Genomic DNA, 24005 nt, shown 5'->3' on the forward strand with positions numbered 1-24005 from the left:
GAAAGATAATTGCCTCCCTGCTCATCACTAGTAGGAGAACCCCATCCATAAACTGCTAACAACTGACGAGTAGCATCAAAATGCTTGCAAGTGATTGAAATGTCTCGCTCGCCAACTCTCAACTGACTAGACACATGATTGTGCCAACTAGTCAAACTTCTATACTCTATCCCTGGTACACTGTCTAAAGGAGTAACCTCAGAATAACTATCATTTGTAATACTCGAATCCTGGGACTCTTCTGTAAACTCTATCATATCTGAGAGATCATCAACCCATTCCAATATGAACAATGCCCAACACAGGTGTGTAAAAACTAATTCTAGCATCAAAAAAGTTGCTGGCATGGATGAGAACTACACCTGGAAAACTACTAGTCAAGTCCATGATGGTGCAATAGATACTACTACCAAGGAATGATAAATATCTCTAGTCAAAATGATCCCAAGTACTAAAATAAGGATCCCAACATCTAATCCATGAATGGAAACTAGCTAGCAGTTCAAGTAAACTTCTCACCTGAGTAATGTGAACATTACCAACTGACTTCACGCACCTATCTACAATCTTTGAATCCAAAGTTTGAATGCTAGACATACTCATATCATCGTCATGTGACTCAACTGTAAAAGAAAAATGAGTCCCTGCTATACGTGCTAACTTCTAAACTGAACTCACCTCAAGACAAAGCTCGTCTACGTGTCTCTCAGAATCCTGGAGAGCCAATCGAGTACGCACCAAGGAATTTTGAGTATCCTCCAGCTCATGAAAAAGCCAGTCAACCTCCTTCTCCTCCTTCTTCACTGCATCTTCCTTGATCTGTTGTAAGTCATCACAAGAAGAACCTATTGTGACTCCTTTCTATCTCTCCTGCAGTTGAATCATCCAAATGTGATTCTCAATCAATCCATGTATCCTGTCATGATGAGATAAAGCCATAAAAATATCATTGTCCCTTATCTTCAGCTAGCTTTCCAAACCAAGTGAAGAGCTACTAGCCTCTATCTCATGTGAAGAAGCATCCAACTATGCTTGATACTCATTTTTTGCAAAGTCCTGAATGCTCACTTTTTGATCAATTGTACTATCCTCAAACATGATAGTATCCTCAACTGTTGTAACTTCATCCAACCCAAATGTACTGGAATCACTATCTGCGTCAATCATGCAATCCGGTGTGCCTATGATATCACCTTCTGATGCAATTGGCTCAACCTGCAAAACATCTGAAACCCCTTCTGCCTGTGAAGATGATGTAGATAAACAATTACCTAAAGATGTGTTGAAGTCTCCCTGTATCAAATCTGCATGTCTGTTAAACTCCTCATACAAGTTTCTACCTGTCATAGGGAAGGTATGATCCTTAGGCCTATCAAAGAATTCAATCAGTCTCTCCGAAAACTCCACATATGAGGTAATGTGTGCATGACCCATAGTGACCATACCATGATGCCACCACTTGTGTGCTAACCCATCCAAGTGAATTGTTGCATACTTAATAGCTTCTTTCTCAGGCATAGGGTTCATTTGAAATTATGTGTCAAGCTTTTGAACCCAAGCTCTTGCTATAAACTTCCCCGAGCCATCATAATATGGTAACTGAAGTTTCCCTACTTTCTTCTATAGCTCATAGCTCTGGTTCCTGTCATGTCCACGTGGCATATGCTTCATCCGCACATCTATATACTCCCTAAAGGTAATTGCAGCAATAAAATCTAGACCTCCAGCTTCCCAATCTCTCCTCAGTTGGTCTTGTATATTAGTGATCTAGGGCTCTGGTATGGGTTGCTCTGGAGCTCTAGGAGGAAATATGGGAATCATGGGCCGCGAACTCACTGTCCTAGTTTGCTGGGGTGCATGACCAAAATTGTTCCCAACTTGTTCGCCTCCATTATGTGCCCCATCTTGATTATTACCATTTTGATTATTTCCTCCACCCACATTAGCATTCAACCTCATTTGACAAGCCATCATCTGCATCATAAGCTCAAATCTCTAACTCTATTCATGTGCTCTTTGCTCTGCTGATCGTTGTCTCTGTGCTAAGGTGTCTAATAATTGTAAGAATCTTTCCTTTTCCTGATTTGGACTGGTATTCATTTTTTCAAACATTTTTCCCTTCATCTGGCTATTCCAAATTCCCTATAAGACCTCCACAGGATGGCAGCACTTATAGCTTTGATACCACTATAATGACCCCAACAGGTTATAACTTCTTCAAACACCAAAAATCTTTATCCTTCAGTTGTTTGACATTTCGTCAAACACTTTGCAAGCAAGCTCTGATACCACTGTAATGACCCTCCTCAAATTTTCCCTCAAAAATGCTGATGAAAGCTCAAGGAATTTCATCAAACAATTCACATGCAAGGGACGTATGACTGATATAGTATTTCAGCTAGCTTCAAATGACCTTTTTTTTCAATTTGCATCAATAAAAATCTTGTGCTAGAAGACTACAATGGACTACACAATGACCTAACATGACTGTGCTACTAATTTTGACAATATTCAATGCATATATATGATCTAAGCATGAGAAATGAACACCTATAGCCAACTGGCATTTTTACAAACAGTTGGCATGCAAACTAACTAGCTGATAAATAATGATATTAAATTGCTTAAATGACATCATCAACTATTATCTTCTTAATTGCAATGAAAATTACAATGCTCATGAAATATGGCCAAGACTTTGGCATTTACATGGATTACAAAATGATAATGTTGGTATAATGCACACTTACAACTGAAACCTTATAACACCATAAAAAACAATACTAACAAAAGAACCTGGTTGTAGATGGTTGTAATAATTTTCTTCAATGCTGCCCTTTTTGCTTTTCTTTTTCGAACTGCTTTTTCGGACTACTTTTTTGGCCTGCTTTTTTGGTTTCACTTTTTTTGAACTATTTTTTCGGCCTGCTTTTTTGGTTCCGCTTTTTCGGACTACTTTTTGGTACTCACTTTTTCAGCCTGCTTTTTCGGTTCCACTTTTTTCGAACTGCTTTTTCGTACCCACTTTTTCAAATTGCTATTATGTTGAATCTCAAGACCATATCTTTCAATGGCGTCAAGATTTTTAGCTTCAAGGGATTTCGTCCTTCAAAGTATTGAGATATAATCTCTAGAAAATTTCCCAATTTCTTTGATATTTTCCAGCATACTAAAAAGAAGCTCTTCCCTTTCTTTTATAGTGTTCTCGCAAGAGCTCAATCCTTCATTTTCTCAATATGGGATAAAACATCACTCCCTTTATGTAATTTATGTCTCCAATGTGTTATAAAATAAAGGGGACTCTTTTAATTTAAATATTTCTCACAAACTATAGTCTATGCATTAATAAAGTTAAATATTTAAATTTAACTTTATAAAATAGCTTTATCAATTCATAACAAATCTTATCAATGATAAACAAGTCTTCTTGCCAATTTTAAACAATTACCATCGACATATCGCTGCCACTGGATGTCTGACCATATCCAAGATGACTTACTATAAATAGTAAGTATGCCCAAAGTTGCCTCAAAACCACTCAAAAAGACCTACAACTGAAACTATCCAGGCCAAATGGCCTCTAAGCCTCTTTAATTTCTTAGTTAGCCTACAGGACCGTGGGGAAATAGGCTAACGACAACATCATGCTATGAATGCTAAAAAGGGGACATTACATACAAAAAGTGTTCAAGATATCTATTATACTCCAAAATTGAAGCATAATTTATGAAGTGTCGAGAAGCTATGTGAGAAGAATTGTAGAGGGATATATGAGAATATTAAATACACTATCTGTTAGAAATAATAGTTCACCAAGATAATTGAGAGTGGGGTGGGGGGTGTGAGGGGATGAATCTGTTATCCAATTAAAACATTTATTAACCTTCATTAAGCTTGTTAGAAATAATATAATTGAAATGAACCAAAAATTAAGAATTATGAATTAATCCAAGAGAGTTTGTGATGAACATAATTACCATAATTCATAAGAGCTTTCCAAGATCGACACAAGAATGGAGACACGGATTTTGAAAGGGGAAGCAAAGAAAACCCCTTGTGAATTATATAAATGAGGAAAATGCCTAAGAATGGGGAGAGAGAGAGAGACAGAGAGAGAGAGAGAGAGAGAGAGAGAGAGAGAGAGAGAGAGAGAGAGAGAGAGAGAGAGAGAGAGAGAGAGAGAGAATAATGTGGAGCCTTAGGGCTCATTACATGAACTACATTGTGATTGTGTGAATTAGAATGAAAGAGAGGCATCTTTTATAAAGAGATGAGAAGATAAGTTATTTGTTACTCCCATGTGAGTGATTGCCAATTCATAAGTGTGTGCATAACAAGTGTCATAATCCTCTTAAGGAGGAATAACTATTTTCCTTATAAAGGAATAACAAAAAATGAGTTGTCCTCACATGTGTACAATAGTGCAAACTACATTTAGGGATCCTTGGAATATCCCAATTAAAATACATCCAAGGAAAGATTAATATTTCTAACACCCCCCTTTAATCTTTACTTGGGGAGTTTACATCAAAGGGTATTAAACCCAAACTTTTACAATGAAATTCTAAATAGTAGCAACTTGATCTTTGAGAATGTCTTCAATTATGCAAAAGGTCTCTTGTGAGTGTAGGTAGATCTTCATAGAGCCAAGAGAGAAGTGGATAGGTCATCTAAATGTACACCAAATAATATTATCTTGTATGTGTGTGGATGGATTACTTGAAAAATATAGACACAAGAAACAAGACAACTATCCACAAGAAGTATTTCATTCAAATTAGAAATCCTTTTGAATAAGGATAAGAAAACTCTCATAGAGAAATAGAGAGGAATATACAACATGTTACCACAAAGCAATGGAGATAAACTGATATCAAGATAAATTATATGCTCAAAATATTATCAAGAACAAAAAAAGCTTGATTAGTGTTCTCGTGAAAAGTAAACTATACTAATGCACTAATAACCATAGACAAAGCCAACTAATGATACTTGCATCAATAGTGCATCAATCACATGGATATAGCTAGTCCTAATGAATCATCCCACTGCAAGTTAATGGGGGTGTCCCTCAATAAAATCCATGACTCATGATCTAAGTAGTAAAGGATGCAAATCATTATCATATTAATATATGAAAATAAAGTAAAAGGAGAGACATGCTAATCAAATCAGTATTATCATTATTTTTGTTAGGCTACTAAAAGGAATGGATTATGAGGATTTAACAACAAATTTCCTTCAAATTGGATCAAACCATCTAGATTTGGAGGGAAAACTCCAATAATAACATCCTCTTTATTGAGGAACAAAATGGAACAACATGGAGAGAAATTCCATAAATATCAACCTTCAAGGTAGAGAATATAGAATCAAATTGAGGGAAACTCCATATAAATATCATCCTTTCAAAGTGGAAGCAATAGAAACAAATGGATGGAAACTCCATAAAAATATATTATCCTTTCAAAGTGGAACAAATAGAACTAAATGTTCGGGAAACTCCATAAAAAGTATTATCCTTTCAAAGTGGAACAAATGGAACTAAATGGAGGGAAACTTCATAAAAGAGTGCACACCAATATAGGATGGAGGGATACTCCATGGGCCATATAAGGAAACTATGTATCAGTGATACTGAAGGGACCTACATAGTTAACCTTGAAAAAATTGGCTCCCTATGCAATTCAAAAGAAAAGTACCTTCATTTAAATCAATGGTATAAAACCATAAAGTGCCAAAATGGGCATAGAATGATGGTATAAAAGCATAAAATTGCAACTATTTGCAAATCAATAGATCAAAATGAACGCAAATATGTAAGATAACTTATAATCCAAGAAAAATTGAGGTAAATGTAGAGATCCAAGGAAGATCAATGAGAAGTAAACAATATACAGATATTAGGTACAAAACTGCATTGAGGGTAAACATGAGGACTTAATTCATTTTCTAAAGGTATAAATCAATTTCTAAATCATTATAGTCATAAAAAAATTATATATTTATCTAGGTATATATGTGTGCACCCATATATACTTAAATAAATATATGTAAATGATAAGTCACAATAAAAAAATTATGATTTACCTTTAGCAAAAAAAGAAAAAAACATTGAGAGGATCCTTCTATAAAAGTATATTTCAAGTAGAATGAATACTTTGAATAAAAACAAAATATCTTAAATAGTAATTATCTATAGAAGTTTGATAAATTGAAATAATAAAATCTAATCACAGTCAAAGAAATGTATTATCGTTAAAAATGGCATAGGAATGACTTGCCAAACCAAATTAGAGTACTTTTAAAAAAAATGTGACCAAATTTTTAGAATAATGAAAGTTGAGAAAGCTTTGGTTAAAAGATATTACATGAACAAAAATTCTTATTTTTATACATACATGTGAATAGACTTTAAAGCAATGATAGCAAAGTTAGTAGTTACAAAGGGATATAACTAGAATAGATAGTTGCAATTGAGCTAAAAATAAAAATTCTCTAACATGCATTAGGTAGTCAATAGTATAATCAAAGAGAAAGGAAGAAAATAGAAAATGAAACTTCTATAAGTTGCAAACAAAGAGAATGAAGTTGAAAAAAGCACTTGGAGCTATAATTAGGGTTAGACAAATCTTCAGGTGATCTAATTCTTAGTGAAAGTAATTAATATGAAAGTAAAGTATGCAATAGTATCTTTTTTGTCATAAAAAAATTTATATTAGTTTGTATATTGAATGTAGGTTGCAGAAAGGAAATGGATCACAAAGTCTTGAATCTTTGAGTGATGATTCCCATTTTAACATGAGAATTTCCTTTAGAATCAACATACCTGAGGGGAGATTTCAAAAAACTGTTTCAAGCAATGGTTGGACAGGTGGTGCATGCAATATGGCACACAATAGGAGATGGGGTGTTGAGGCCAAGGGCACCATGACCAATCTATCAAAATCAAGAATAGTCCATATTGTACTCAAACATATATGATATGTTACTTGAGTACATGACATTGATGAAGATTCAAGAGATCTATATTAATCCATCATTTGGAAATGTGGCCATATTAGATGAGGCAATCAATGGTTATTTGTTGCATGGTTTAAAGGCATGGGTGGGGGAAATTATTCCCATCAAGAAATTTGATGAGGATATAGTATAGATGACCATTTTGGATATAATGAGCATAGGATTGAGGTTGAGGAATCACATTTATTTCAAAAGGGAAATGATTCATATTATTGGGCTACTGCCAAAAGATATGGTGGCTGGGGCATATGCATTATTTGATGCAATCTTAAGTGTGGTCCAATATTTTGAGAGCTGAAGGGTTCCTCTTCTAATGAGGGTCTCTTCAAGGGATGATAATATAGGGGTTATTGTGGAGTCAATGGGTTCTACAAATGAGGTGTAGGGGTTGGGTCTAGAGGAAAGGGTTAAGAAAGAAGGGTTAGGCATGCAATAGGTTTTAGTTTTAGATATGATAGAGAAAGAAAAAAAATGATTTAATGTACTTTTTTTATTTGGAATAGATTAATGAAAAAAAGGCCCAAAAAAATAAAGAAATAATTGTTGCTTTCTCATAATGCTATGAATGATTATTCTGAAAACATTAATCTCAATTTTTTTTTTAAAAGAACTTGTTAGGGAATTCTTGAAATAGATTTTCTTATAGACTAATAATGCAAACTTCTAGAAATATGTTAGAGGAATAATATGCCTACAACTTAAGAAATCAAACTAATGCAAAACCATTATTAAATTACGAAGGAATTTGCAAAAAACCTTAAACTAGAAATGTAAAAGATGATTAAAAACTTGAAGGCACATGTATCTAACTAAGTATGGATATGAAACCCAATGAATTTAAAATGATTACACAACACTAAGTAACTTATAAGTAGCCAAACTTATAGGTTATAAATTAATTTTATAACTTATAATGGAATTTTAAGACTTATAACTTTGAAACAATATGAAATATAATCAAAAGGCCAAGTAGTGAGGTTATAAATCAATTTTATAACCTATGCTATGACAATATTGAAACTTATACATGATTAATGAAAGGAAAAATGTTAGATTAATGACAAACCAAAAAAAACTTGATTAATATATCAATTGCTCAAAGTATATTAAAACAATATAAAACTTTAGATTGAAGTTGGTTTAGAGAAGGAGAAAGAAAAAGTACAACTATATCAAATTTTATGAGCATGAAAAACTCTATTGAAAACTTTATATTGTAATTATTTATATAACCACTCGAAAAACTTAGGAATGAAATAATGATTTAAAAAATGTTTTTTTGATTAATGAAAACCCAAAAAACTTATTAATAAAACAATATTTCAAAAAAAAACTATTAATAAAGAAAAACTTAGGACCTAGCGGCCATAGGAGAAGGGAGAGCATAGTATGAGGGAAAAGGAAACTTGAAAAAAATGTAAAGGCTAGCAGCTAAGAGAGATGAAAGGAACCTCATGTAGAAAAGAGAAGGCTCAAAAGTAGGGACGGTGCTATAGAAAAGAAGTTGGCAGAGAGAAGCAGCCATGACAAAACAAAGCTCAACAACTTATACAATGTTATTTTCTACCTCTCGCATATCCTACAAAAATGTATTAAGAAAAGAAACCCTAGTCCACGTATATCAAAACATATTAAGAAGAAAGGAAAGACATGCAAGGCAGAAGGAAGAAAGAGGGACGACAACACCATAGAAAGGGAGAGCTACACAAAGAAATGGTAGTATACATGAAGGAAAATAGACAAATAGTTTAGTTTGAGTTGAGATGAATACATTAGCTTGTTGAGGAAGAATCTTTACCATATTGGGCATAAACTGCCAAAAAGGCTAAGTGGAAATATTTTAGACACTGTTATGGACAAAGTGTCTAGAATTCTATGACAAAGCTTTGTAGAGAAGCCATGCAAATAGGCTTGGGCTTGGAATATGAAAAAAAGTTGACCAAATATATGTCCAATTCATTCATTCATAAGAAGACATGTTTCTTTAATGAAATCAAATGATCTTGCTAAGATATGTGTGTAGGTATACCACATTGAGGAAGAGGAAAAGAAATGTGAGAATGAATCCTACATCACAATTAGTCATAAAATCAGCCCAAGAAAGATCAAAATAACCCATCAAAAATCTACAATTGTGGTAAGAGTAAAGTAAGAAAAATCTCACCAGACATAGGTGGAAGAGACAACACTAAGGGATGCAATGGAAACCATGACAAGAGATTCATAGAAGGCATGGAAGGAGATTAGTAGGTCATGACAAGGGAATGATGGCACCATGAAATGCAAAGTTGCAGCAAAAGAGAAAGATTTCGCAATGAAATGCAAATTCGATGCCAAAAAAAAAGGGCTCGCAGATGAATCAACAAAACACTACAAAATACATATATATTCTCTATCTCTCTAGTTACAATCAAACCAACATACAAGCCAAAAATTTCCAATCATGTAACTTATCAGACCCTCTCTTCTCTCTAAAAAAGATTGCATGAGTAGAGATTTATGATGGACTAACCATGTTAATCTTTTATACTAAAAATTCTCTAGGAAAGATTGCATAATTCATTTTCAAATGTGAAGGGGAAGATGCATAAAAATAGAAGCATCAATGCATGCTTAAGCAAGGAAAAAGAATGGGAGGAGGTCGATCAGACAAGGCAAGCAATTAAATTTGTAGGCTTGTGAATATATCTCCACCAACAGACCAAGAAAAACTTAACTAAAAAAATTGAATACAAGAAATGAAATACAAGCTCATGAGAATTCCTTAACCATGATAGCAAAAAAGAAAAAAAAAAGCTATAGTTAGGATAAATAGATGAGTGAGAGAAGAGAAAAACTACGAGATAAAAGGAATGATACTAAAAAAAGATCAAATATGAAGAAATAAAAGGAAATTTCTATAAAGAGATCAGAATTGAGAGGAAAGTTCTAAAACAACATTATATTAGAACTCACTCAAAATTTCTAAAAAATAATAAGTAAGAATTTTTAAAAAGGAGACAATAAAATATTTTAAAATATGAATAGGTTTTATTAATCATAAATAGGTTTTATATGAATAGATTTTATTAATAGGTTTTATTAATTTAGCCTATAGGCTATATGTGGGAACTTTGTTCCCATTAAATTACTTTTTTGGCCAGAAAATTGCCAGCCTTTGACCGAAAAACTATCAGCCCTTGCTGTTAATTATTAATTTATAAATTAGTTTATCTATACTTTGAACTATTATATTTTCTATTTATTTAGAAAATTAATTAGTTGTCATCTCAAATTTTAACTCATGTTTTTCTTCCTTTTTATTTAATTTTGATTTTTAAAATTGATTGAAGTTTTAGTTCTTATATTTTGCTCCACTTTATATGTGTTAATTTTTCATATTATTTTTTTATTAGTTTTTCATAATAGATTTTATGGGAATATTTTTTAGATGATCACTTATTAGTAAATGATAAATTAAATAAATAAATATTATTTTTTTGATTTATTACAAAGTTAAATTTTATTTTACTTAAAGTAAACAACTATTAGCTCATCATTGCAAGCACAAAAGCTTGCAACTTCTAGTTTAAATAGAATCATAAATAAGAATTTTCAAATGTTCCTTGCAATAAGATGAAATTTTTTGATTTTGTGCTTTTAAAATTTAATTAAAAATTAATAAAAATAATAATATAGTGTGATAGAGAAATTTTTGATTAAATAATTTAAAATAAATAATTGCACATTATATAATAAAAAACTATTTAAAAAAATAAAAAATATAAATGCTACTTGTTTTTGTGGCACACCTTCCAAAACAAATATATATATATATTTTAATGGATATACTAAGGTAGAGATTATTTAATAAGGTGTGCTCTAATGAATGGAAACCTTCATCACATAAAACTCAAAACAAGGATTAGTATCTCTTATACCATGTTAGAAATAATATAATTGAAATGAACTAAAAATAAAGAATTATGAATTAATCCAAGAGAGTTTGTGATGAACATAATTACCATAATTTATAAGAGCTTTCCAAGATCAACACAAGAATGGAGACACAAATTTTGAAAAGGGAAAGCAAAGAAAACCCCTTGTAAATTATATGAATGAGGCAAATGCCTAAGAATGAAAAGAGAGAGAGGAGATAATGTGAAGCCTCAGGGCTCATTATATGAACTACATCGTGATTGTGTGAATTAGAATGAAAGAGAGGCATCTCTTATAAAGAGATGAGAAAAGGAGTTATTTGTAACTCCCATGTGAATGATTGCCACATTTAGAAGTGTGTGCATAACAAGTGTCATAATCCTCTTAAGGAGGAATAACTATTTTCCTTATAAAGGAATTACAAAAAATGAGTTGTCCTCACATGTGTACAATAGGACAAACTACATTTAGGGATCCTTGGAATATCCTAATTAAAATACATCTAAGGAAAGATTAATATTTCTAACAAAGCTTAATCATTCAATCAAATTTAAAAATAACTATAGCACATACACATTTACACTAGATTTGTTAACTAGGAAAATATTTGATCAGAGGGAAAAATCTTAGTGGGAATGATGCCCACAAAGATATATATATATATATATATATATATATATATATATATATATATATATATATATTCCTTTTTAGAGGATGGACCCTGTTAGGAGTCTATAAACACATTCAATACATAAGAGTCTATGTTAGGAGACTTTATATCCTTGTTAGTAGATTCCAACCCTATTAGGAGTTGTAGAAGGTAGAAGGACCCACTATCCAAATAGCTTATGGGGCAAGACCACTGAATTCACTGTCAACCTAATCTCTCAACTATTCCTTGTAGAAAAATTGTTCATATTGTACTTTAACCTCTTTCCTCTATCCTATCAATTGGACCAATCACTACAAGACCTTGTAGATGAGGTCATGAACCCTAGATCCAAATATAAAACCTTGGATCTCACAATAAAACCTTAGCAATGAACTTCTCTCCAACTTTTCTTTGTTATACTTATCAACTTGTTTCTCTTCTGCTTGTCTCTTCATGCTTCTTGCAATCATTCATACATACATACATAACAAAGGAAAATTTCCTTCCTTTATACTAAATCCATAAAACAATTCCTTGAGTTAGCTATTACACATTCTCAATTAATTATTATAGGACCTCATGAAGAACACATTACACTTAATGATAACATTAATTTGTCGCCTTGTAACTTGAATAAATTTCCATTCGCATAATATCATGACAAGAAAGCTCAGCCACATCATCTCCAGCATGTCTTCTACACAACTTTAACCTTGCTTCTCAGAATAAAAAAATATACTAAGAGATATAACAAGTTTACCAAAATATGCTTTTGTAAACTCTATCTCAAAATAGTCATCACTAACACTTGCATAACTTCTACTAGACTTAATATCTTATGCTTTGAAGGTTAGCTACATATACTAGAAACTTATAGTATCTCCCTTTAACCTTGCTTAGTGAAAGTAGTAGTATCTACCTTTAACCTCACTTAATCAAAGTACTCAACGATCTTTCTGTACCAATTTGGTATTTATCGTTGTTTTTCTGTCAGATACTATAGAAAATTACTATATTTACATCAGTGACAAACATAGTCATGAATGTAACATATCATGATGATAATGATCTAATCATGTTTCTGCAATACTCTCCCATCGAAGTATCATCAACATTAATGCTTCTAACTATCTCCCTGTTTGGCATTAATGGCAACATAGTTAAAAGACATCTAGTTCCAAGAATGCCAATAGTAAAAACTAAATTATCATTTCTTTTCAAATCCTCTTCATCAATCATTCTCTCCCATTGATATACCTCAATGTGCTCTATATTAGTAATAATCTCTCCCTTCAATGTACTCTATATCAAAAAAAAATTCATGCTATAATCTCTCCCCTATTGACATCAATGTCGAAGGTTTCAACAACCATTTATCTCTACAACAATTATCTTTGAATTTCTCAAGTGTCCAAAGAAACTATTCAAAACAACATCTATCAAGAGTCCTAGATGATTCTATCCATCATAGATACTTTCCCATATAGGAAGCATCAACATTTAGTCCAAATAAACAATAGTGCTCTGTTACACTAGATTGATGCATTCTTGCATCTTCTACTCTGATGTAGGTAGGGGCATATCCCCTATCATAGCTCACAAATACTCAAAAGTCTCTTTGGGAAGAGGCTTGGTGAAAATATCTGCAATCTACTCTTTGGTGCTTATATACTCCAATTTGATTTCCTTTTTTGCAACTTTCTCTCTCAACATGTGATATTTGATAGAAATATGCTTAGTCTTAGAATGCAATACTAGATTCTTACACATATTCACTATGATTGTGTTGTCACAATGTATGAAAATAGGTTTACTGAATTCTATCCTTATATCCTTTAGCATCTACTTCATCCAACCAACTTGATTACAATTGTTTGTTGTTGCAACATATTCTACCTCTATTGTACTTTATGAGGTACAATCCTACTTCTTGCTTAACCAAGAAACCAATGTTGCTCCAAGAAAGAAGGCTCCACCACTGGTGCTCTTTTTTTCATTCATACTACCTACCTAATCAGCATCAATATAAGCATATAAAGTGAAATCACTAGATCTATCATACCACAATCCAAACTCTAGTGTTCTCTTCAAATATCTAAATATTCTTTTAACTAATGCATAATATTCTTCTCTGGGATTGGCTTGCAATCTTGTAACAATTCCAATAGCATTTGCTATATTTGGCCTTGTGTGAGTCAGATATTGCAATCCTCTAATCATAGATTTGTACTTCTTCTTCTCAAAAGTAGGTGTCTTATTCTTTGTAGATAACTTGTGTCTAATTACCATAGGTGTTCCAACTGGTTTACATGTTTCCAAACCAAACCTTTTCGATAGATCTTTCAAATACTTAGTTTGAGAAATAAAGGTTCCTTCTTTATCTTGCATAATTTGTAATCCTAGGAAGTATTTCATCTCTTCTATCATGCTCATTTAAAATTCTTTATTCATCTCTTCTGCAAACTTGTCACTTTCATCATCATTTCCGCCAAATATGATATTATCAACAAATATTACCAAAATCATCAATCCATCATCTATTTCTTTCTAGTATAGATTACTATATGCCATACCTTTGCTAAATCCAAGCTTTGTCAAATAGTTGTCCAACCTTGCATACCAAGTTCTGGGTGCTTTTTTAAAGCCATACAATGCTTTCTTCAATCTGTATACCATATCCTTGTCATTTGTTAAAGGAAAACCTTTAGATTTTTCTATGTATACCTCTTCTTCAAGTTCTACATTCAAAAATGTTTACTTGACATCCATCTAATACACTTTAAATTTCTTCTGTGTTGCATAGGCTAAGAATAACCTTACTACTTCTATTCTTGTCACAAGAGCATAGGTTTCATCATAGTCTATTCCTTCTTGCTGTGAGTAATCCTTACATACCAATCTTCCTTTGTTCCTTACAACTTCACCTTGTTCATTCATCTTGTTCCTATCGCATCCTTGTTTGTTGGTCTGGGGACCAATTACCATGTCTCATTCTTCACTATCTGATCAAATTCTTCTTTCATAGCTTGCTTCCAATAGCCATCTTTACATGCCTCATCTACATTCTTTGGTTCTACTTGAGATGTCAAACATAATTCTTCATTGATTCTGCTTCTTGTCATCACATATTTATCTCTGCTACCAATGATATGCTCTAGTGGATGATTCCTTGTCATATTCTTACCAAAAGTAGGAGTTGTTATATCAACTCTTAGCTTAGTTCTAGGTTTGGAACTTTGTTCCTGCCTTTTCTCACCTTCATTTATTAGTACAAAAATAAAAATATATTCCTAAATAAAACTACTAAAAATTGTAGATATGTGACTAATTTTGATCATGTGACTGGTGGTAGTTTATTTCCAAACATTTATCTCCCAACCAAATTTATGACTTTTAATCATTGATTAGGTCATTGATTTAGTCGTTTATTGTTGATACTTTGGTAGTTTATTTGGTAATTGTGGCACTTCATTTAGTAATTTATTTGGTAGTTTATTTCGTAGTTGATTTGGTATTATATTTGGTAGTTTATTTAATCATTAATTTAGTCATATAAGGGCATGATGGAATTGAACCACCATCCTCCTACTTACAAATTAGGTTCTCTTCCATTGAGCCAGTACCCTTTGAAGTTTAATGCAAAAAATTTAAAAGTTGTCTTCCCAATGTTAGATCTACCATGATCATGGTCACTATAACATGGATATAGTCTTCTCAAAGAACACAAATTTTAGTTATTATGAAAAATAATAATCTAAATCTTTATCAAAAACAATTCAACAATTTTAAATTCTTTTGTTCAAGCATTTTAAAAATATATTTCATGTCAATTACACTTCTCTAGATTATTGTAGTGATGGACTCTTATAAAATATAATTTGGAGTACTTTGGCCATACACAAGCATTTTTTTTTGTGCTAACTTCTTACAAAAAGATACAAATGATTATGCAATTTACGTCAAGAAAATAAACATTTGCATTAAATAAAAGCATCAAACCCCATTAAAAAATCACATCAAACCAGCTCTTTTTTCTTTTCATAGTTTATGCAATAATTCAGACTAGCTTGCATGCATTGCAAAAATAGAGTCAATTGTTGTAATGACAAGATTTAATCACCATAATAATACAAATTTCAAGAGCATGGAAAAGCTATGTATAGTGGATGTACAGAGGAAACATTGAACTATGCCAATTATTGCCATGACCTAAGAGACTATTTTTTGGGAGGAAAGTTTTGTGAAGAAAAAAGAAAAGGCTACCGAAAAAATTGGTCCAACATGCTTCAACTCCAAGAATGAAAAAACTTTGAAGATCTCCCACAATAATGGCATTCCATCTAACCACATTTCTTTTAGACATTTGTCAGTATTTATGCAAAAATCTACATTTTTCATACATTGCTAGAAGAGAGTTCTCTATAAGGTCATCTGACTCAAGTTTGACTACTATTAAATAGTCATGGATGTCTTTTCCCTCTTGTAGAGCTTCCATATGAGTGCTAGCCTTAAGAATCAAAGCAATTATAAATTTGTGTGACTTCAATCCCTGACTCTACATGTGGTGAAAGACCTGATGCATCTGCCTCATTTATTGTCACAAATCCATATGGAAGGATATTTTGCACTAAATATGATTGAGCCTTAATTGTTGGGGTAGGGATGCATCTCTAGACCAAAAGTCAGATCTCTGAATCTACTCTTATAATGGGGGTCACTATTAACATGGTGAATGAACATCCACCCCCATATAACCATGGCTCCAAATTTCCTCATTTCCAAATTGGTGGGGGGGACACTTCTGATCTATTCTGATAGAATAAATAAGAGAGCTCTCTTGTAAGCAATTGAGATCCTACCATTGATGATATTTTATTGCAGTTTAGTATCTAAATAATTTTGGTCAATTAGTTATTAAGTATCTTTTATAAACTATCTTATCAATTAATTATTTCCATGTTTATCTCATAACATCATTTCACAATAATAATTTACTATTAATTTATCGATTTCCAAATAAATTGATGCTTAAATGATTAATTAAATGTATAAATAATTATTTGATTGTAGTAAGGGAAAATATAATAATTAAAAATATCTAATTACAAGAATACAAATCTATGAAACCCTCGATCACATCCTACATATCATAGTCAAACATTCCATCTATTTTGAAACAAGATGTTGGTTACCTTTAGTTTTTTTCCTCAATGTGTAAGACCTTCCAGCAACAAGTTCATAAAATGAATAATAGCTATGTGTCAAATGCACATGTAACAAGATAGCAAAGAGAATAGTATCTAAAGAAGCATACAATGATAATGTAAAATATCATTAAAGATGCAAGGTTTCTTCATATTTTTCATTGAACCAACACCATTTGCAATTGTTACTAGTCAATGTGATGTCCGACTATAATTTTACTACTGCAAACCTGACAAAAGAATAGCTAAAGTATGAAGTATGGCTAGCATCCAAGGTTGCACCAGCTTGTGCATTCCTCCCTTTCTACTTTCTTGCAACTCTAGCAATGTTTCCATCAATTTTTACAAGGTGGTAGGAAATGGAAATTTAATCAACAAATACCAAAAAAAAAAAAAAATAGAGAGAATGTAGAGTGAAGTGTGTGAGGCACACTAAGTACACTTAATAATATTTTACATTGACCAAATTGGCACAATTTCTACAAGTACAATTTTCCCACTCTTAAAAATCAAATATTTAACTCAATTTCATGCCATTATATGTGATGGAAAAGGGTATTATTTATTTTTATCTATTTATTTATTAAAGTTCAAAAAGTCTTATCATAGATGTTGGCTCATGGTCATATATCACTGGACAGATAAAATTCAAAATAAAGAAAAAAAAATATTAGATTCACTTCTAGGTGCCACTTGATGGTATCGGAGAAAACCAGGCAGCAAGCTCACAACTTTATTGGAAAAAGAAGTTAACTATTACTTATCTAATAAGAGACCAAAATTTTCCATACCTAAAGATTACCTCGATATTTTTGAATGTCCTTAATAATTCTCATTGAGTCATCTTTAAATCCATCCTAATATCCAAAATATAAGAAATGTCACAGTCAATTAAGTTACATATCCAAAAACTGCAAACATGTCTCAGAATCTTAGAAAAAGAATTTTGACAAGGAACAATTAAAAATGTACATAAAATTGGGTGATCATTATAACTTCAACTTTGTACTCCATACATAATGTGAGATTAGGTCTTTAATGTAAATTAAAATAAAAGCATTGCCAAGAATGCATGAGAATCTTCTTGAAGATTCAAGCTATATTCACCACAATATACTAAATGAATATCCATTGTATGTTAGTGTTGCATTATTTTACTATGTTGTCATCTTAGTAAATTACAATGACAAAGCTTTTAAATTTAACAACCATAGGCATCATAACATATCTATTGCAAAATAGTATGAAAAATCACAATTTCTATCAGATTAACATTCTTTTATTATGCCACCATGTCATTTCATTGCACAAAAAAAATTATTTTATTTATTCAAAAGTTATGGAGCTTGTTTGCTCCAAGGTTCCCTGGGACTTTTCCATTATTCTGGGCACCTAACACATTCTGAGGTGTGGGCATGGATAGAAAATTTCCTCCTCATCCCCTGTTTGTTGTGGATTTTGGGGACATCCCAAGGATCCATGGTCTCTTGCACTTGGGGAAGAATTTTTCCTAAGGGGGGGCCTGCAAAGCATTCCCTTTTTCTCTAGGGTGTCCCAATATCCCCCACCGATGAATAGCAATTTGAGATCGGTCCTAAGTTTCATTATTCTCTAATCTCAATAGTGTGTTGACAATGATCCATTAACTATTGGTTTCAACAATATAAATCTGTTAATTATGATAGTAAAAATGTTAAGGAATACATATATGATCATTGATAGAGATTTATTTTTATTTCTGTTAATACGATGACTGAAATCTCTTCTTGAATCTCCTTACTAATGTGAATTGTCCTTACAAATTTATGCAAGAGATCTGAGCTATCAAATTATAATTGTGTGTGTGTGTGTGTGTGTACACGCATTCTTTGACTATAGAATGCAAATGTATAAGTCGGAGACTGGTGCAACTTGTGGTAACACTATGAAAGTTCTATGTGTTTCAAGTGCTTGGTAGATCTAAATATATATACATGCCAAAAAGGAATGTCATTCATTAATCATGTTGTAAATCAAGTAGAAAATGGTGGCATTCACTACTTGTGTAAAATCAATAGCATCCCAAACAAATGGGAGATATCTCTTTGCTCAAGAAAAAAGGTTTTATGTCTTCTCAATTTCAAAACCCAATAAAAGTTGGATGATCTTAATTTTCATTATTTAGAGGCATAGGGTTTTGGCATGTACACCATTTCCAAAAATGTTTTCCTCGCGTCTGCTTTTATCATTGTGGATTTAATGTGGCCTTGTAGTCAAATGTGTGGATAGCCACATTTAACTAGTGCCTAGTTTTTCTTTTAAAGTTACTGCACTACATCTTGTCTTTGTTTTATTATTTTTTTCTAAAGGTTGGAAGGTTCCAAATGAAACAATACCATTTTTCCAAAGATTCTTCTTATGGTAGAGTAGCCCCAAACTACCACCTTCAGTGAACCTTCTACCTTCACAAGGCAGCCCCTATCAACTTTCTCAAAATGATTTAGGTGCCAAAAAAACCTAATGAATCTACTATAGGTTGGATCATCAACCATATTACCTCATTGATAATAATATCATTTTCCTTGGCATTTGCTTAGAATTTGCAAAGCTAGAGACAATGTAAGGATATAAACCATTGTGTTGTCATAGGAGACAAATACAATTAAAGATTGAGACCAAATTTCTCCATCATGAGCTAAAAAGTAATTTGATTAAGCTTTACATTTATCATTGTAATTTGCAATCATCACTTCATTGTAATCTAGATTATCTATCTAATAAGCTCTAATCTATTTCATAATCACCATTTTGATGCCAGACCATGTTATATGATTCAAGTATTTATGAAAAATTTTGTACATAATTTTTATGGAAGTTGTGTTCTTAAAAATTGATTTTTTTATTATATCGAGGAAGCTTCTTTGTTTGTTTATTAAAAATAATCTCTCTTTCCCTATGCACAAAAGCAACCAATACTTCAAAGTAACATTGAATCTAAAGTGAATTTCATTTTGATGAAACCAATAGTTTACCTCTTAGAAACCCTGATAGAATAAATTGCTTGAGGCAGAAAAACTTGATAGCTAGACAATGAATAGTTAGCATTTTAAATGTCATAAAGTAGTCCACCAACAAGAGTCAAGAAAAGAAATGGCTAGCTTGTATGAGTTAATTTTCCATTCACTTTCAAGGATGTTAAATTTGATTAGTGACTAGGACTTGAACTCACTCACCTTGAAGATTGACGATTTAATTTTCATTCTTCCAACATATTGTATATTGCAACAAATGTGAGATTGAGTTTGACTTAAAAACTACATATTTAATTCTTGATAGAAATATCACAATTTGACTTTTTGTGGAAATTATCTCCTACTTATCATGCAAATATTTGACATAAGTATAAAATATTTTCAAGGTATTCTATGTTATCTTTGGATTTTTCATCTTTGTAAAAATAATTATTTCAGCTCATACAATTGAGTGAAAAGCCATTTGTGCAGAATTCCTTAACATGGTTATCAGCCCAAATTAGTCACAACAGACACAATCTATCAATACAAGAGCAACAACCATTAAGAAAATGATTGTAGATGACATTTGGTAGGATCATATTAAGTATCACATCTAGGAAGGAATGAAATTGTATGTAAAATGCATGCAGTATTATATTAGATCATGTTAATAATCGTATTATAACACTAGATACATAAAGGATTACAGATTTAGATGTGATATTTCTACTATTAGATCACTCAGCGAGAAGAGTTTGGAGTGCTGGACATTTTTCCTTGTGACTCTGGGATGTCCAGACAAGGAATGTACTCATGATATTTGGAACAAACACAGTTTTTTAGCAAAGACATTTATTTAACAGCAAACTTTCCTTCTGAAGATAAGATTATTATAAAAAAAATTAAAGTTTCTCTGACAAAAAAGCTGAAGGACGCCTTGACCTCTTTCTAGCATTAAAAAAATATTATTTTGGAGGTCGTTGATGTTGTTAGGCATGCTACAAGATGATCTCTATTAAAGATGATATGTAAAGAATAAAAGCTTTAGCAACATCAAGTAATCAAATGATTTGGACTTAATTTCTTGTGTAGTGGGATTTCCAAGGTAATTATACTAAGAAATTCATGCATTCATCTTTTGTTATTCTATGTCTATGTGCTCTAGGAAAAACAATTTGGATTTTTAGATAGATGGGAGGGTTCATAACATGGAACAAGATGGTATTATCTTGGGAGGTTGAATTTCTCATGGTTCTTCTGTGGTGGAGATGGTTGTTGGAGGTGGTTATGTGATTAGTTTGGTTGATCATGGGGGTATTTGTGGGTGGATAATGACATCACCAAGTCCCCTTGATAGAAAATTAAAATTATATTTGATGTAAAAAGGTTTGAATTATACCAAAAAGGAAGATACAAATATATTGGTTGGCACTTGGAATGTGAATCAAGAAGGGCCCAACTATGATTCTCTCATCTCTTGGCATGCCTCACTTGCATCAAAGGCTAGCATAGTGGTTATTGGCCTAAAATAAATGGAAATGGGTACATGCTTCTTAGCTATGGCAGTAGTGAAAGAAATAGTAGGGATTGAAGGAAGTTCTAATGGACAATGGTGGTTGGAAAGCATTAGTAAGATTCTGGATGAAGATATGTTTTCAACAGGTAGATTCTTGATAACTGGTTGGATTTCTTGTTGTTGTACAAGTTAGGAAACATCTTTGGCCTTATCTTGGAGATGCAGAGGTTGGTGTTGTGGCCTATGGTTTGGGACTCAAAATTGGAAATAAAGGAGTCGTGGCTTTAAAGATGGGTGTCTTACATCAAACATTGTGTGTTATAAACTATCATTTTGCATTTTGCAGCTCATCTAGATGCAGTTGGATGTCACAAAGTGGATTTCAAGCATGTCTACAAGAACATTACATTTGGCCAAATAACATGTTGATTCAAATCTATTGCTTTGGAAGTCTTGTCTATTATTCAAAGGCTCAAGGGTATAAATGCATGGCCAATTACAAATCAAGAACTTAGCCAAGCTAAGAAAGACTCGCCATCATTGCTAGAGGGGGAGATGAAAAAATTGGCTAAAGAGGACATGTTTATATCATTAGGAGTCTTCAATTATAGACTTGGTGAAATTTTATATGAAGAAGTCACTATCACATAACCAATAATAAATTTGACACTTTTCTAGTGAAAGATCAATTGAGACAAGAGATGAAAGTTAAGCATACCTCCAACTTATAGATTTGGAAATGGCCAAGCTAGATGACAAGGATATGATTGTAGTGAGAAGAAAAGAATTCCTACTTGGTGTGATAAAATTTTAATATGTGACATTTATAATGATACCTCAATTGAGGGAAACTTGACGTGTCCCATCATCTCTTATGTTGAATGATATGACTCATTCATGGATGTCACTAGTAGTGACCATAAGATTGTAAGATGCATGTTCAATTTTTATGTTGCATGCATAGATGGAAAAAATCCAAAGAAGAAAATATGGGGAAGAAAAAAATCTCAATGGATAGGGTGAGATAGGTTGTGGTCATGTTAGTTACCATAATACCTCATTTGCTCTATTTGTTTAGGGATCAAATAGGTAGCATGTTGGTGACCCAAGAATTAAGATAAATTAGACCTTAACTTTAGTAATTACTACTACCTACTACCTATTGAAGAAAAGGAAATCACAAACTCTTTTTACTATTTTAAGTTTTAACTACTATTTAGACACATATTTTTTGTTAATCCATGTTACTAATCTTATAATCTACATAATATGCGCTGATTTTAAAAATGTTGATAGGAAATAAAAATGATGGATCTTCAATAAGTGATTCCTTAGAATTGAATTGTCATTACACAAATGGAATTGGTTGGCCTTCAATTAGTTTAGACAAAAGGAGTGGGAAGAAAGAAAAATACAGTAAAATGCAACAATTACATGCAGTGAACAAAAATAGTTAACCAGTAAAAAACTATGAAACATACCTTAGAATGTAAATATGATCCTTGTTTGTCATTTCCCTTTCCCCCTCCCTTCTGAACTTGATCACGAACAAAAGAAGCTAGCATGCATTTATTGACTTCTACTCCTCCCAACAAAGCCTTTTCTACAAATCCATATTTTATATATTCTGTAAATATTTCCATAAGATGATATCTCTTTGAGACATATTTTTCAAATAGTTCAAATGCCTTATCCATGCTCCAAAATATCTAACAAAGTAGTTGCAACATCTAGAAATAATTATATATCCTTTATACTCTAATGGATGTCCATTCATTGTTTCAAGGCTCCTATTTTGACACAAATAGGGAGGATGCTAGAAAAGATCTGAATTTTTTTTCTTAAATGCTTCTAAGGAAATTTCATCAATTCTATTTCATGTACCTTCTATGATTAGTCCACAACACTACAGATTTAGGGGGCAGGACATTTTGTCAAACAATTCATATGACTTTTCTATGCTTTCAAATATTGAGTGCATACCTATCAAGATAGTTTCAATCATAACATCAGACACAAATACTCTACCTTCTACACTAGGATGGATGTCCCTATCCCTAGTCCAAATCTCCAACTTTATACAATGCATGTTAAGCCTTGGAAAAGTCTATGAATTTTGTGCAAATAAAATTTGTATTTTATTAAAAGTTCATAAAACCTTCTCAAAAAATCAAACCAGTGCATTCCATGTAAATACATTTCTTTCAGCCATTCTATCAAACAGTTCATGCCTTTTCTATACATTAAATTTTTTCATGTGTCTACATGGGTAGTTGCTTCTTAAAGTTTTCATTAAAAAAACTCTATCCTTTATGCTCAAGTGGATGTCCATACCTTGTCCAAAAACTCCCATTTCAACATAGGCCTGGAGTATGACACTATTGAGGTTGAAGACTAGTTTTTTCATATAGTGAAAGGATGTGAGTACTTAGGCAAACTTGACAGATTGACCAGCTCAGAAGGGTAAAATACATTGAAGGTAGACAAATGTTCAATGGAAAGAAGAAATCTAAGAATTTGAAGGCATAACTGGACTGACTTAAAAGTTCCTAGATTCATTTACTACAAAGTCTTCGTGTTAGGTCAAGATGATATCCTTAAGGCTAGTCCTAAGATGTTGGCCACAAGACTTGTTATACTCTAGCATATCCCCCCCCCCCCCTTCTAGAGCTCCACAACAAAAAATGATGGCATCA

General features: G+C 32.2%; 1 pseudogene; it reads left to right on the forward strand.

Annotated features, from left to right (window-relative positions):
• Positions 1 to 1165: 1165 nt before the first annotated feature.
• Positions 1166 to 22327, forward strand: LOC149577196 (type II inositol polyphosphate 5-phosphatase 15 pseudogene; annotated as a pseudogene).
• The last annotated feature ends 1678 nt before the right edge of the window (positions 22328 to 24005 follow it).

Source organism: Cupressus sempervirens, chromosome 1 (genome assembly GCF_028749045.1).
Source record: "Cupressus sempervirens isolate cs-2001-9-10 chromosome 1, ASM2874904v1, whole genome shotgun sequence".
Classification (NCBI taxonomy): domain Eukaryota; kingdom Viridiplantae; phylum Streptophyta; class Pinopsida; order Cupressales; family Cupressaceae; genus Cupressus; species Cupressus sempervirens.